The sequence below is a fragment of the Bombus pyrosoma genome, linkage group LG13, assembly GCF_014825855.1.
Source record: "Bombus pyrosoma isolate SC7728 linkage group LG13, ASM1482585v1, whole genome shotgun sequence".
Classification (NCBI taxonomy): Eukaryota; Metazoa; Arthropoda; class Insecta; order Hymenoptera; family Apidae; genus Bombus; species Bombus pyrosoma.
In genome coordinates, this window is record NC_057782.1 from 9,296,213 (window position 1) to 9,309,977 (window position 13,765).

Genomic DNA, 13,765 nt, shown 5'->3' on the forward strand with positions numbered 1-13,765 from the left:
CTGACACGCGTACTCTCCTAAAACGATTCAACTGCGCTACAGCTTCCTATATCGTATAATTTTAAACCGATTGTCCCGCAGTTTCATGCGCCGATTTGCATTTTCCCGCGTCTGCACTTGCCACACAAACAATGTACGATTGCGCGAGCGTGCGAGCTCGCGCGCGTGCATACTTGATCGCGCGAAAACGTCGCGACTCGAAACGAACAGGGAGTGACGGAATTGTTCGCACTTTATTTCCCATTCCATTATCCACAGATCGAGGAAATCTCATGCATCATAAAAGAACGACCTGCTCGATAAATTCGCCCAACGAAGTCCATCTAGTTGAAAGGCCGAGGCTTGCGAATAAAACTCTTTTCATAGTCGCCTGGTTAGCCTCGACTTATCGATTCATCGAATTGTTCGCGAACGGGAATTCCTTCCAACGTTGTATATTTTTGGTTCGTTTTTTAATTCAACGAAGCGTTATGAGAAGGCTACATGATGGAATGGTATTGAGAGGTTGATGTTACGTCGGACGGTAGTCGGAATTTAACGCGAAACAGTTTCTTTTCGATTGTAAAATTCAATCTATCAGAAGCCAGGACTGTGCTCTCAGCCTTACTTAATATACTAAATCGTTTCGTTTCCACTTTGAATTCATCGATACTTACGTCTTTGCTATAAATTCACTCGATACAAGTTTTTAATATATATATACACAAGTACATAAATTTAAAATTATTGTTTGTACCTTTACGTAGCGCCTCTTCTGCATAAATCAGATTCTATTCTATTACAAAGTACATTATTATTCTATTATCTATTAAAATTACATTTTATATTTTATATGAAATATGTTCGTTCTAAAAGCTTCACTTTCTAAGCGTACGTTCTCGTCATCCATAAATATTTGTTTCGTTAGTCGGCGCTTTTTTTATATTTAATTGGAATGGTATTTTCAGCTTGATTTTCAATCTCCTTGAAATTGTTACAGATATTTTTAATAAAGTTGCTACCATATAGCGATATCATCGTAGATATTAAACCTGTGGATGATTGCAACCATTTGCTAGCAGCATTTATTCTATTTAAAAGCATTGCCCAAATATATTACTGCAGCAAATTTGAATTCATCCAGCTTATGAAATAACGAAATAGCCATTTCTACTCGAACAATTGACTTTTCAATTTCATTTATGGATACTTTGTTTACTGCTGTTTCAACGACAAAGTAATTCCTTTTTTAAGACACTTACCGCGAAAGATCGAGGAGACCGTCTTGTATTGTACAAAGGTTTTGCAATAAGTATCATTATTGGTATTTATTCGTTTAGTTAATGTTCGAAATCAAAGCCAGTGGATTTGTTTATTTCATGCAGCGTTTACCAATATCTTTGTCCGGGTCTCTTTTTTCAGCGGGCTTTAGGCACGTGCCTACTTTGTGCCTAGTGGCAAACGCGGCTCTGATTATCAACGCGGTGTAGTACAAAGCGTAGGACGATAACTTTGCACAAAACTTATTTTCTTATTTTCGCTTGTAGCGTATTAAAGTCGGAACGCTATGTATATTAAACGAAAGAGCGTGGTTCGAGTTTGCTATGGTCTTCCATCTGCGTTCTCGTTTCCACGCGGGCTACAATGTCACGCACGCGTATAATGGCTGTTTTAATAATCGTCTATACACGGAGTGTTCCGCGCGCACACGCCCTAGTCAGCTTATTTACATGTAGCCTGTAGAAACGCAAGAAAGTTTCGCGGGCGAATTACGAAGGGTGTGCGTGCGGGTAGGTGAATTTCAGGCAAAACGCGGGGGAAAAGTGGCACGGTTACACGCGACGTGGCGAACGAAGTACGATGTTGTAAGGGAAATTTCCCGGTGAAACGTAATAGAGGGTGTCTGTAGACGGGTCCGTGAGATTCGCGGCCGCGCACAAAAGCTCACGTAACCGAACTATCCGCCAAGTAACCTAATGGAAGACGTGAGCGAGCTGTGAAAAATTTCCCAGAGAACCGTCTCCGCTCGAGATGGAAATGTTGACTTCATTTTGAAGACGACGGTTTAGAGACGATTTAGGTAATCGTAAGTTGAGGTGTCTTCTCTCCTGTTTCTTTTCTGCACGCGTTTTTTCGGATAATGCCTTAGAAATAGATAGTTCCGGTTATTCCTTGGAATGAGGGCGAAGAATACGTTCACGTATTTTTGTGTGTCGCGATGAAAATTGCGTATGTCGTGCACGGTATTTGTTATTTGAATGCTTTTCCTGAAAAAGTTGATCTACGATCGTAAATAAATGAAATGAAGTTTTCACGAGAATGGTCGAGAAATCTTGGAATCGACGAGAGACCGCCTATATTTCACCAGTTCGGTTCGATTAAACGCGATTTCGTGGAAAACGCGCGGATGCTTCGTTGACTCGATATTAATCGTAACGTAACGTTAATTGCAATTGCGACAGATTCATTTTCCCGCAGTCATTAGCACGCGATTGTGCACGTTTTGAAATTCGTTATTGGACGCCGGTGTGGCTCGTTTCAATTATTGTCGACTAGAAGAAGTTGCTTGATTGGCAACAATGGAACGTGGAAGGAACGTTGTTTCAACGGCGACGTCGAGGCTACGGTTTCTCGTTTCCTATCGTGTTCATAAGAACGATAAAAAGGTGCAACACGCGCGATTATCCTCGCCGAGTAAGGTCATGGTGGCTAATTAATTTTTATCGGATCGTTCTACGTTAGCGAACCACTTCCTACTCGCTGGATTTTGATAAGTCTGAAATGTTGTCGTAATTGAATCGCACCGAGATTTCATTTGTCAGAATAGTTCAGTTTGCGTGGAACGTTAGTTCGGGATATTCGATCGAGTTTCAGAAATCCATTTACTGAAATACACGTCAAAAATATTCCTAGAAGATGGCTAAAGTAGATAAATCAAATTTCGAAACTCTGATTTAAAAACTCTGAAATTTGAACGTTTGACGAGCGGGACTGTTAAGCTGCGTAAAGAATATATCAAGTCAACTGTCGCAAAATGTCGTTTATTTTTTAATTTCGAACAAACAACGACGTATCGAAATTTTCCAGGAAATTATTTTTTTATTTATCGTTGCAGTGCAGCCGTTTGTACGGACAGGCAATGAAAATTCTATATTGTCACGGAAATGTTTTGCGCTAATGCGAAAGAATAGTCGATTATTTGTGTTTGTTAAAATTTGTCTACCATGGGAGGCAAGATTTATCGCGTAGAATTACAGACTGTACAGTTCAATCGCGATCAACAGTGACACACTCTTCGAAACATATTTCATCCGATGAAATTTGTCAGGTCGGTTTGCAACATGAATACTTGTCATCTTGTAATGTTCCAATTGTATAAAGTTTCTTTTATCGTTATGTATGACGCGTAAAATGTAAATGAATTTAATTTTCTTCTTATTTTGAGTTAAGACTTACACATCGTAAAGAATAAAGAGACACTCTTATTGCTCTGGAATTCGAAGCAATGGTTCTGCGTGACTTCCAATATAATATTCTTCAAATATGACTTTGCCGCGTTGTAAAATTTTATTCTGTACCGAGAAAAAAAGAAACGCAATTGCGCAAAACTGGGTCACTTTATGAACCTCTGGTATCTTCCACCGTAATATATGATCGATGATTTCTACTCGAGTCTTTTAGAATCTAGATATCGTCGACAGCTGTCGATAATCGTCGACTCTCCTTATTTCGAAGCTCGTCTTTGTGATTCTTGATCTTTTTTATCCGTTTTATCCAGAACTATATTTTCTCTCGTTCCTCCATCTCGAAAAATATTCTCTGGCATGGAATTCCAATTAAAATCGAATTCTCCATCTGACATAACCAGTCACGTTCGGTAGTGTACGTAATTGATGCGATGGGATTTACGCAAAGATTTCTCAGACAGATATTTTCACTTCACGTTTGGAATTTGGCATTATTTTAAATTTGAGAATTAAGAAATTTGAACTTTAATTTTAACTTTGAAATTGCTCCTCTTTTTTTATGAATTAAAAAGTGAAACACATTCGAACGTTTGACAGTTTGGAATGAATATCGAATGTTTGAATATTTGAAAAGATGGAGGTTTAGAAATCTATGCGCCACTAGATCAAATCGAAGCACGAAGAACAAGTTTCGCAACTCTCTTTACGTGATTGACGGCGTTCGTTTGAACTTTGTAAGATTAAATAAGAAACCATAGCTCCTCGTTGCTTTTCTAACATCTCTCACAAGCGTGTACGCGTGTATACCAATGCGGAACAGACCTAACCGAAGAGGAACTCTTGCGAAAGGGTTCGTACTTCTCACGCTATTTCCGGAGGGGGGTGGTCGATATAATACATTTCTTTGCCAGTTACGAAGGGAAGGCGGCTGAAAGCGCTGCAGACGAATGAAACTTTTTGTCGAGAGGGAAAGGCAAAGAATCCTTCGGGATGAAAGAGGAAAGGAACGATCGTCTCTAGAGATGCTCGAAGGTCAGGGGTGGTTTTTCGTCGACGCCGCAACCGAGTTAGAAGTTCGATTTCTCTTTCAATTCTCCCTTTCCTTCTCTCGGTCGTCCTAACCGTCCCGACGGTATCTTTGAATTTTTAATACAGCCACCGGTACGAACAGGGAGAAACTTAGTTCGTGGTAGACGGAAAGAGGCAATAATTTCGATAAAATCACGAACGAAACTGGTATTCACCGTGGCTAATTGGTTCTCTCGTTTTTTTTTTATGTTTCAGAATTCGAGCGGTCAGTAAGCCTCGTCGGAAAGAAAATTACGCTAGAGGGAAGTTCTGCTTCGGTTGTGAAAGGGTAAGTGTTTATGGTACACCGAGGGAAGTTGATTATACCGGTTTCCGAGTAGAAGATTCTTTTCCCATTCTTTTATTCTTCCTGAAATTCTCAAATTTCAACGAAGAATTTCTATTCACAGAGTGTTCGATACGATCGTCTATCCAACCACTCGAGATCGGTCGACGACTTTTCCACCTTTTAAATTTACGACGTCAGTTTCATTTATTCAATCGTCGAAGCGTAGATTTTCCGCTTGAAGATATCCAATTGCAATTAACAATGCAAATTTTTCTCAGAATCACGATAAGCAGCTCTAGATATTTCTTCGCAGTCTCCCGAACGCGTAGTTCTTCGAAACCCTTTCCCGAACATCATGGTCTGCAAACATAGTCCCGAAGAAGTTCGTTCTTCTTTGAAGACGGGGTTCCTTACAAATGGACCATTTCGTCAAAGCTCTCATGGAGGATGATTTACAGTTCGTTAAGCGCTCTTGTATGGCAGGGTCAAGAGACTAGCGCGGAGCATTATATTTCTGCTTAGTCGCCGCGTTCTCACTTCGATAACACTGTACTACTGTTCTTCGAGGATCGCCTCTCCCACCTCGAGTGCTTTATCATTCATTCGTTGCTGTGGATTTATTTCACGATGCCTCCGTGTATCTTCGTGGCTTCATTATCAAGCCTCCTCCCTGTTCCCTGGCTCCTCCTCTTGGCTGCTTTCTAGCCTCTGCTCGCTACGTTCGCCGTTCCTTTTGTACAAAGATCCCGTGGCTCGATTTATGAAAACGAGCGATACGAGGGTAAGCTCCGCGGTTATTTACCTCCGGAGAATTATAATGGCTGACTCGTTGCAACCGCGAATATAAGTGGCCGCCGCTAAATAATGCTTCCCTGGGAAAAAAAAGGAAGGTATCGCCGGGTATCTCTGCGACGCGTTGTAAATAAACGAGCCGCTTGTAAGCCCAAAATCAAGCAGTTTGCGGGGCGAAAAAACTGGAAAATGGTTCCTACTGGGTAGACTTTGGCGGTAATCGAGGGTAGTTTCTCGGTCACAGGGGATGCTCCCAGGGAAAGGATACTGCTTAGAGAATGCTGTTTGGGGAATGATCGTGTGGGATTAACGGGGATGGATAGGGATACTTCTTTCAGAGATTCTGATTAAGTTCCTCCTTTCTTTTGTATCCTTCTTCCAGCTAGGGTTGAAGGGTCGAGATAAAACTCTGCGGCGAGTAAAAATGATCTCTTGGTATTGCGTCGAGTTATATTCACATTTTGCTTCGTGTCTGTCAAGATGTTTGAAATTGTTTGAAGGCACCACGAATGTCTTTTGTTAAATAATCTCGCGGAATACCGTTGCAAACGTACGTTACACGATTAAACGTAAATCGTTTTCTTCGATGAATCAACGGGAATACTAGATTTTCTTACGGTTTCTTTTGCTCTTCTTGGGACAAAATTCGCGAGCACCGCATGGCAGACAAGTGGCTGACATCTATGGCCGTGTTCGATTCTCGGAACTTTGCGAACTTGGAAAATTGAAGCTCCTATAAAGACGTACTTTGGCGTAGTTTCGACCAATCTACTCGTCTCATAGTTTCCTTCCAATCAAGATACACGTCACGAATCGGACCGTTAAAACAATTACACGTCCAAGTTTGTGATCTCCGGAAGTTTCTGGCAGGGGTGAGTCAAACGGCGGTTGTTACGGTGAACAAAGGGGCAACGATATGAAATTCCCCGGCCTCAGTTTGTGGATTTCCCTTTGTCCATAGCCGACAACCAACAAGCCCGCGATCTTCGCAGAATCTTGACCAAGTTGCGCCATATTTCGGGTATGTACAGCACGAATAAGCCTGAGTGTTCCGCGACAGCGTTGTTCCGCGTGGCGAATGCGGTTTCTAATTGCTCGAGTCAGACCAGTTTAACGTAGCGGTATCGCGTCGATGGATCGCGTACAATGATCTGAGAATAATTGGAGTACGATGATTCGAGCGTTTCGCACCATAATTTTTTTGTTCCTTTGAGAAGATTGGCAAAATATTTTTGATTGGAACATTTGGTAGAATATTGACGATGAGTTTGTAAATGAAATTGGAAATGTTTCAAGCGGATCTTTCTTTAAATTTACGGAAAATACGACGTACTGTGATTAAACACTGGAGAAGGAATTTTTTAATTTGAGGTCGAATAATCGGATGTTTTGCAGCAGTTGGAAAGCTTAGGGTATAAAAATAAGTAGAGAAACATGTTATTAAACAAATTGTCAAAGCACGATCCGCGAGATTAACCTTCTAATAAACGTTAATTAGAAGTCGTTAGAGACGATAAAATCGGAAGAAACATCATCGAAAGGGGAACGATGCAAACAACAAGCTGGTTATTATAAGCATTGTTAATACATTATGTAAATGGGAATTATAATATCGCATTATCATAGTAATTCGGTCCAATCTGCATAAAAATCGCTGTTAAATCCAAAATTCAGAATCTCTCGTTCGTCAAACGCGAGAGTTGGAAATCACGTTGCTCTCCTTCTCTTTTCTGCCGTGTGGCGGCAATCGAGAAACCTGTAAATAGTATTCGTTCGCGTAGTCCCTTTATGGAAAAATAACGCGTCGAGTGCAAGGGGAAAAAAAGCACGACACAGATACCTCATCCAGCTGGCATGAATATTAATGATCTCTCGAAAGCCTGTTCCCTTCACACAAGATGGATTTCGTCTATCATAAACCAACTTATAATTCTTCACACCTCGCATAACTCTTACAAAAGTAAAACAAATCGTTTCCATCGTACTTTATTAAAGCGAAAGAGGAAATCAGAGTCGCAAGTTTGTCCACCGTAAAATATTCGCAAGAGGGCCTATATCTCTCTATGTATCTCGTATAATTTTCACAGAATAACCGTCTCTTATTACGTTGTTTAAAAAGAAAGGAGAGAGAGAAGAAAATTAGAAGATGAGGAGATTGTTCATATTCGAATATTTTTCACAAATTAATAATAATTGTAAATAAGATGGAGCAAGTCGTTTCGCGTGTCTCCGAATAAAAAGCAAAGTAAAAAGGGAACATAATCCATCGTGTAACATTCATACAGTGTCTTATCCGTCATAAATCATTCTACGGTGTTTTACATCTTATAAAAATAAAATGGGTCATTTCCACTCTCCCTTATCGTAGAAGGATAAAAACGAAAGCTGTTATCGTAAGTTTATTCCGGCGTAGAAAATTCCTATGCCTTCTCACTTCGATAAATCAACCATAGAACGATGATACTTTCGGATTTACTTCGTTTTCCATATTTCATCGAAAAAAAAAATAAATAAATAAAAAAGAAAAAAAAAAGAACAATTGCAGTGTGTAGCAATAAGAACGTTTTCATTCCAATAAAAAAGAGAACGGGAGTAGTTGTAAGCTGGAGTTAAAAAGCGTCGGAAAAATTGGCCGGTCATTTAATAACGTTTTTACCATCGGTTAAGAAGTTTGGCTCTGGTTCTACGTGCGAAAAAGTTTCGTTTCACGGGCATAAATCTGCATGATGACGAGGATTTTTGTTGCGGGCTCGCGTGGCAAGAAAAAAGGACCAGCAATGGGTTGGGAAAGAGTGATAGAGCGCTCGCGTCGTCGAGTTCATTAGACTTCTCCTCGTATCGTCTGCCAGCGGTACGTGCGCGCTTAAAAGGTCTGTAAAACCCAGACCAGACATGATCGATCGCGAACCATTATTTGTCGTTATAGAAGACACGCCGGCCTGCTCGCTAAGAAATTGACGATTTGTATTCCCCGGTCGTGGCCGATTAAACATCGTTAATTTTTCCTGATTACCCGCTCTTCTCGTTGAACGTGCCTTTGTTAACCTATCATATGGTTTACGTTTTTTTAATACGGTGTTGAGTATATTAGGTAAGTTGTACAGTCTGGTTCAAAACTTTCGCAATATCCCATCGCTTTTCATGGAACTGTACGTTTAAGCTGCGGACGAATTTTCAATTACAGTGAATTTTACTAATCTGTGTTTTCCGTACAAATAGATAAATTTAACTAATTTTTAGCAATGTCGCTCCGTTTCTAGTATACACTATCTGTTCAATTCCCTTGTGTCTATAAACAGTTACTTAATTTTTTCCAATCCATGGAGGAAATTAACTTAAAAATCTTGTTACAGATTAAATTGTTCGGAATATTTTTGCCGGTATAATATAAGAGAACTACGCTTCGTTGTATGTTTTTACAGTTTAATGTATCTTATAATTCATAGTTTGTTATGGAATCACGTAAATAACACGAGACGAAAAATTTCTGATCTTTGGTTAATTCCTGGAGCAATTCGTCGTCAGATATTCGGACAATCGTGTTCGACGATTCTTGCAATATCTTCCGGTCTCGTCTCTGAAATATTATCAGCATTAGGAAAGAGAACAGGAGGGCCCCTGATAGCTATAAGTGTGATGCGACATGACTGATGAGTTCCATGTCCTTTATCACTCGCCGGTTCTTAGTTTTCCTTCGCTGTGTAGTCGTTGGATTGCACGTGACATCTTATTCATTGGGTTCACGTGGGAATAGGTGCTTCTTTTAACGAAGATAGTTCCCTTCTCGGTTCTTACGAATCGCTTCCGGTTTGCGATTATCTGCAAATAGAATAAAGGATATTTATCACAGTTATACATTTCATGGACTCAAAACTCTAAGAGTCTAGAGATTTTAAGATTTATAAATTTGTTACTTCGATTATAATGATTTAAATACGAGATCGATGTGACGGCATATAATTCTTGCCATGAACGTTAGCTACCTTTTAACATATAGGTATACTCTAATACTAGATTGGAAAATATAGCTCGTAATATAATTTTAGTCGCAAAAAATTTCACAGAGGTAGCAAGAAATGGCTTAAAGAGGAAGCAGAAGCAACGTGCTTTCGCTTTTATGGGAAAAGGTAGTTCCATTCTCTGCCTCTCTCGATCTTTATCTCATCGTAGCATTATCGTATGGAATTACCTGTTAATGAACTTGTACCGTATTCACACAACTCGGCTATCTTTTCTTATTCATAATTTTCAAAAACCTTTTACAGGCCAAACTAAGGATCGTTAATTTCTCTTAATTAATCATATTAGTTATTTTACATTTTATGCGTCTTTATGCGTTCAGAGGATTAACGAAGCATACGACTACACAACGGGCCTTATATGTCCATATTTCCTTGGATACTCCTTTTTTCTAATAAATTTATAAAATAAATTTTCAACGAACTTCTTCGCCGTTTGCTTCCCACAGCTAACCGAAACATCCATTTTTACTTATTTCGCTGAAACATTCTTTCCTTGTTAACTTAATGAGATAAATTTCCGCTACTTACTCTCAAATTTCCTAAAATTCCAGTTAAATGAGACGCGATGTTTCTATTCTTTTGGCATTTCCCCATGAAGCCTAGAAACCTCGAACACGATAATATATCCGTTGACCGATTGAAAAGGCGTATCAATTATAGTTTCCGATAAGCAGCCAGTTGGCGCAGCGTATTCGTCGACTGGCCGGTTAATTAATAGAAACCGATAAATTAATTGGCGCTAATTATTAACCTTGGATATTTTCGCGCAATTGCGCGACATTAAATCACCTGCGTCACGTCTCGTTGCGAAATGAAAGCTGTTGGCTCGGCCAGCGTTACACGTCACCGCCGCTACATTGTACTTTATTCATAACGACGATCGGTGTTTCCCTGCTACGATAGACGCGTCGAATGGAAAGTAAAGTTCTCGGTAAGTGGATTTATCGAACTGAATGGTCGAACGGCAATTTATCGTGGCAGTTAATTAAACCACCGACACTAATGGGCTCGGGGGTGGAGCGTCTAATTCGGAGGGCCGTGTACGCATAAGGCACGAAGAAAGCCCAAGTAATGTCGGGGGACGCAATTAAGGTATTGGGGACGCTGTGTCGAGCTAGTCTCTGATATTCGTGTCAGTTGAAAACGGAGTAGCTGTGCGCGCGGGGTAGTTCGTCAATTTAAAATTACACGATAGAGATAAAGTGGTTTTTGGTAAGTAGGCCATCCAAATGATTAAGATTTTAGACGTTCGAGAGACGAAGATATTTCAATTCAAGGGTTAAGGATTGAAGCTTTAAAATCTTGACGGCATGAGGCAAGATATATGTAAGATTAGACATTCACAAGAGTAATTCGTCTATTTTACATTAAGCGGTTTTGAGGAACGCTCGAGGTGATTCTCTTTAAGCTACGAGCAAGTAGGGTATTTAAAGAATCGATGAGTTATTTAAATTGACGAGTCGAAGAGAATGGCGTTTTAAAGAATTATGGATCCTTAAAAATTCGGAAGTTGGAAGATCGAAAAACTGAATAATTAAAAGATCCAAGATTACGATTTATTCATTAGACACTTTGTTCGAGGAATCGATCCCGACGATTTACTAATACAAAGCTGAATAATACATAGAAATTGTTGACGGCTAGAAATAGCGATAAAATTCCTTTTCCATATATTAAAACTAAATAGTTGCAGACGCGAACCTCACTGACAATCAAAGTCCTCCTTTGCGAATAGAATTTCTCACGTTCTTTTCACACCTGTCACGTAGAGAAAACCCCATAGCTCTATGCAGCAGCGCGTGAACCGTAGATAACCGTAGGTGCCCAGGAACAGTTTTGCAATGAACTCGTCGCGGTTTGTCCGCGTCGCTCACATTATTTGCTACGTAAAACGCGGGGACGTGAAAGGAAACGCGGATTGCAGATTGAAAGTTCGTGCTTGGCTGTCAGATCGAAGCATTAATCTTCTCACTTCGGTTTGCCCGGTGCCCATTCATTCGCGTGTCGGTGATTCCGAAAAAAATTGCATCTAAATAATGCACCTCCCACTCCGCGCGATATTCATACGTTTTCCACATTTTCTTCTTCCGTTTCTACCTCTCTTCTCCTCTACCGTAGCAATACGAAGCTTGTGGCTTACACGTAGATTAAAAAAGCTAGAACTGAATTGTTAGTTATTCGAGGCGAAACGAAATGAAACAAAAAAGAATGGATACTCGTGACAATTCGAAATATCCGCGGCCGATGCCCATGATATTTTGTCGGATTAGCGTTCAATTTGGTTTTTTCTCTGGCGAGGAAGATAGTCGGCTGGAAAAATTGAAGGCTAGGAAATGTAACGATTTATAATTAATTTGTAGTAATATAAAAAATAATTCCCACTTACAATTTTGTTGACACAATCCGCTAAAATTTAAGACAAGTTTCTTAGCAGAATGCATGTAAAGTCGAGCGTTAAAAAATTTCGAAAACCTACGTTTAATGTTTCATCACGATTCGTCCATCGAAAAAACGAATTGTTCGTCGTAAAATTTTAGAGAGGCACTCGGAGATCTATCTCGTAGAGAGTTTTGAAGTTTGAGTCGTCTCTCGAGCGAGAGGACTCGTAGCGAAATTAAGCTTGTAGGTCGATCGATCGCCCGGAAGAGGAACGACATTCTGCCGGATGCTCTTGGCCCATTTCGCGCGCATTTGTTCCACGAGGTCCCGGCTTGGCTCTCCCCGAATTGCGTTCTAAATAATGCATCATTCGTCGGAACGTTTGGCCAGCATGAAATATGACGGACATAAAAGTGATGTAAGAGCCAGGGCTCGTTCGATCGCTGCTTCCAGGACAGCATCGGACGAAAGAGCCTCGCCAAGAAGGAAAGAAGAAAAATGAAATTCGGATGCCATGTTCCCCATCTGGCAAATTTACTCGGCGGGAGCGACTGATGCGAATAGATGACTATGATCGTTGCATTTGTCGCAAGCTGCCTAACAACACTGTATTTCTTCCTTCGATCCAAAGAAAGTGAATTCTTCCGTCCTATCGAACGCGCTGGATAAATACAATTGCAGAGTAATTTCTTTATCTTTTGCAGATACGTTCGAGCTAATGATTGCACGATGTTGTGAATTTTTACTTTCGTATGACGTTTCAAAGATTTCGTTGAAAGAGTCGTGCTCTGTTTTACGCAAATCTTATAGAAATATTTTCTTATCTAAAAGTGTAGAAACTTTAGAAACACCTTCATGCAGAGAAATTTTGTAGAGGTAGTGACGTTTCATGAAAAATGCAGGAACAAACGCATCGGTAAGAAAAATACATTTTACAATGCTGTATTTTTCACGCGGTCTAAAGGGGAAAACGATTGTTATCGTAAACACGCGTGTAGTTCGAACTTAAGAACGGTGAACTCAATTTTCGAAGACGATTCTCCTTTCGAAGGGCTTGTCAGAGTCTCTGATAATAGTCAGGCTGATAGCCATGTCTGTTGAGCCAACGCGGAAATTGCGAGATGCTTCTTTTTTTAAACACGCTATGCTATTTTCATTTGATTTTAAAACACGGCAGAATAGGTTACTTTCGCGATAGAGTAAAGAATTGACACCATTGTACCTTTATATTATAACTGGAACGTCGATGAAGGTAAGCATCATCAATCTTTCGCTTTTATACTCAGTTCCTTCGAGTCTTTCAAATGAATAAAAATCACAAGCAATCAATTTATCCTACCTTTGGCGACGTTTGCATTGCTCTTCTTCCATAAAGAGAGAAAGCAATCAATCAATCTGATCGCTATCAAATGATCAATTAAACTACCTGGCTCGTCCATGAATTCTTTCTCTATCAGTTGCAAGGATAATCATTCATCTTCACTGACTGGATTTAACATTCGAACACCGTGCTATTAAACTGATTACTACACTCTATATTTGTACGAATAGCTGTGACAATAAATTTCACGAATTGATTTTCCTCTGTTTATCGAGATATCTTTCTTCTCTTTCTTTTCTTGGCGAACAAACAAGTAATCACGAAAATTCGCTTTGTCAAATCGAGTAAAATTAAGTAGCATCTTGTACGCGTGTGATTTATCAAGCTGTGATTATCGATCAAATATTGTCAGGAAGAAATCAGAAGAGAGGAAAGATCGAATCGAAGT

The 13,765-nt window shown here is 39.9% G+C and overlaps 1 protein-coding gene across 7 annotated transcripts in view; it reads left to right on the forward strand.

Moving 5' to 3' along the window:
* LOC122574302 (putative polypeptide N-acetylgalactosaminyltransferase 9) overlaps nucleotides 1-13,765 on the forward strand; it is a 295,412-nt gene that overhangs the window by 72,860 nt on the left and 208,787 nt on the right. For 5 of the 7 annotated variants that reach the window (XM_043741736.1, XM_043741737.1, XM_043741730.1 and 2 more), the window contains one exon: nucleotides 4,731-4,803. The exons of 1 other annotated variant lie outside the window; for it this stretch is intronic. The gene's annotated coding sequence lies outside the window, so the exon portion shown is untranslated. Of the gene's footprint in view, nucleotides 1-2,833; nucleotides 3,308-4,730; nucleotides 4,804-13,765 lie in introns of those variants that run through there. One more of the 7 variants, XM_043741733.1, reaches the window with a different exon arrangement.